Here is a 3,099-nt window from a genome sequence, read left to right as displayed (position 1 = left end):
ATTGTTCACAAATCTGTCTAAATCTGTGTTAGTGAGCACTTCTCCTTTGCCGAGATACTCCATCCACCTCACAGGTGTGGCATGTCAAGATGCTGATTAGACAGCATGATTATTGCACAGGTGTGCCTTAGGCTGGCCACTCTAAAATGTGCACACACACAGCACAATGCCACAGATGTCGCAAGTTTTGAGGGAGCGTGCAATTGGCATGCTGACTGCAGGAATGTCCACCAGAGCTGTTGCCCATGAATTGAATGTTCATTTCTCTACCATAAGCTGTCTCCAAAGGCATTTCAGAGAATTTGGCAGTATATCCAACCGGCCTCACAACCGCAGACCACATCAGCCCAGGACCTCCACATCCAGCATCTTCACCTCCAAGATCGTCTGAGACCAGCCACCAGGACAGCTGCTGCAACAATCGGTTTGCATAAACAAAGAATTTCTGCACAAACTGTCAGAAACCGTCTCAGGGAAGCTCATCTGCATGCTCATCGTCCTCATCGGGATCTCGACCTGACTGCAGCTCGTCGTTGTAACCAAATTGAGTGGGCAAATGCTCACATTCGATGGCGTCTGGCACTTTGGAGAGGTGTTCTCTTCACGGATGAATCCCGGTTTTCACTGTACAGGGCAGATGGCAGACAGCGTGTATGGCATCGTGTGAGTGAGTGGTTTGCTGATGTCAACGTTGTGGATCGAGTGGCCCATGGTGCCGGTGGGGTTATGGTATGGGCAGGCGTATGTTATGGACAACGAACACAGGTAAATTTTATTGATGGCATTTTGAATGCACAGAGATACCGTGACAAGATCCTGAGGCCCATTGTTGTGCCATTCATCCACGACCATCACCTCATGTTGCAGCATGATAATGCACGGCCCCATGTTGCAAGGATCTGTACACAATTCCTGGAAGCTGAAAACATCCCATTTCTTGCATTGCCAGCATACTCACCGGACATGACACCCATTGAGCATGTTTGGGATGCTCTGGATCGGCGTATACGACAGCGTGTTCCAGTTCCTGCCAATATCCAGCAACTTCACACAGCCATTGAAGAGGAGTGGGCCAACCTTCCACAGGCCACAATCAACAACCTGATCAACTGTATACGAAGGAGATGTGTTGCACTGTGTGAGGAAAATGGTGGTCACACCAGATACTGACTGGTTTTCAGATAAATTAGTGGTGGCTCTTGATGCCTTGACCCCAGCCTCAGTCCATTCCTTGTGAAGTTCACCCAAATTCTTGAATGGATTTTGCTTGACAATCCTCATAAGGCTGCGGTTCTCTCGGTTGGTTGTGCATCTTTTTCTTCCACACTTTTTCCTTCCACTCAACTTTCTGTTAACATGCTTGGATACAGCACTCTGTGAACAGCCAGCTTCTTTGGCAATGAATGTTTATGGCTTACCCTCCTTGTGAAGGGTGTCAATGATTGTCTTCTAGACAACTGTCAGATCAGCAGTCTTCCCCATGATTGTGTAGCCTAGTGAACCAAACTGAGAGACCATTTTGAAGGCTCAGGAAACCTTTGCAGGTGTTTTGAGTTGATTAGTTGATTGGCATGTCACCATATTCTAATTTGTTGAGATAGTGAATTGGTGGGTTCATCACAATTAAAAGAACCAAAGACTTAAAATACTTCAGTCTGTGTGCATTGATTTTAATAGTTTACACAATTTGAGTTGAATTACTGAAATAAACAAACTTTTCCATGACATTCTAATTTATTGAGATGCACCTGTGTGTATGTGTATATATATATATATATTAGTTGTCACTTCCTGGAGAATGATGACATCAAGGACCTGGCTTTTAGGATATTTCTTAGTGAAGTCTCTTTTTAAAATGTAATATATTAATTTATATTAAAGCATAAAATATGAAAAATATGCATAATAGTCGGAATGGCACTTAATTATTCCCAGTAATTTGCTATTTAGTTTGCTATTTAAACTGTATCAATAATACTTGCTTTCTGGAGCTATTCTTTTCAACTTTCAATTTACAAAATAATCTGGAAAAAAATTAAATAAAATTTATGGTGGTTTGTTTTCACAAAAAATATTAAGCTGCACAACCGTTTCCTACATTTATAATAATCAGAAATGTTTCTTGACCTCAAATCAATATATTATAATGATTTCTGAAGGATCACATGACACTGAAGACTGGAGTAATGATGCTGAAAATTCATCTTTGTCATCATATAAATAACAATAATTGATTACATTTTAAAATTTAAATGTTAATACTGTTTTTACTCTTACTATTTTGACCAAATACACTGCCGCTCAAAAGTTTAGGATCAGTAAGATTTGTAATGCTTTTTGAAGAAGTTTCTTCTGCTCATCAAGGCTGTATCTATTTGATCAAAAAATACAGAAAAAAAAAAAAACTTATTTTGTGAAATATTATTGCAGTTTAAAATAAGTTTTCTATTTTAATATACTTTAAAACAGAATTTAATTCTGTGATCAAAGCTGAATTTTCAGCATCATTACTCCAGTCTTCAGTGTCACATGATCCTTCAGAAATCAGTCTAATACGCTCATTTAGAATTCATGTTGGAATCCGTTGTGCTGCTTCATATTTTTTGGGGGGACCTGATATTTTTTTGTTTAGGATTCTCTGTTTAACAAAAAGTTAAAAAGAACAGCATTTATTTAAAAAAGAAGTTCTGTTACAATATACAATGCTATTCAAATGTTTGGGGTCAGTACATTTTTATTTTATTTTTTTAAAGAAATTAATACTTTTATTCAGGAGGGATGTGTTAAATGAATAAAAAGTCATAGTAAAGACTTATATTGTTAGAAAAGATTTCTATTCTAAAAAAAGTCATAAATAATAAATTAGCATATTAGAATGATTTTTGAAGGATCATGTGACACTGAAGACTGGAGTAATGATGCTGAAAATTCAGTGCTGCGTCACAGAAATAAATTCTATTTTAAAGTATATTAAAATAGGAAAACAATATTAGAAATTGCAATAACATTTCACAATATTACTGTTTCCCCCCCCCCGTATTTTTGATCGAATAACACAAATAAATAATACAACAAATAAATAAAACATGACAATGTGAC

The sequence above is a fragment of the Onychostoma macrolepis genome, chromosome 03, assembly GCF_012432095.1.
Source record: "Onychostoma macrolepis isolate SWU-2019 chromosome 03, ASM1243209v1, whole genome shotgun sequence".
NCBI classification, from domain to species: Eukaryota; Metazoa; Chordata; class Actinopteri; order Cypriniformes; family Cyprinidae; genus Onychostoma; species Onychostoma macrolepis.
This window is presented reverse-complemented; position numbering follows the sequence as displayed.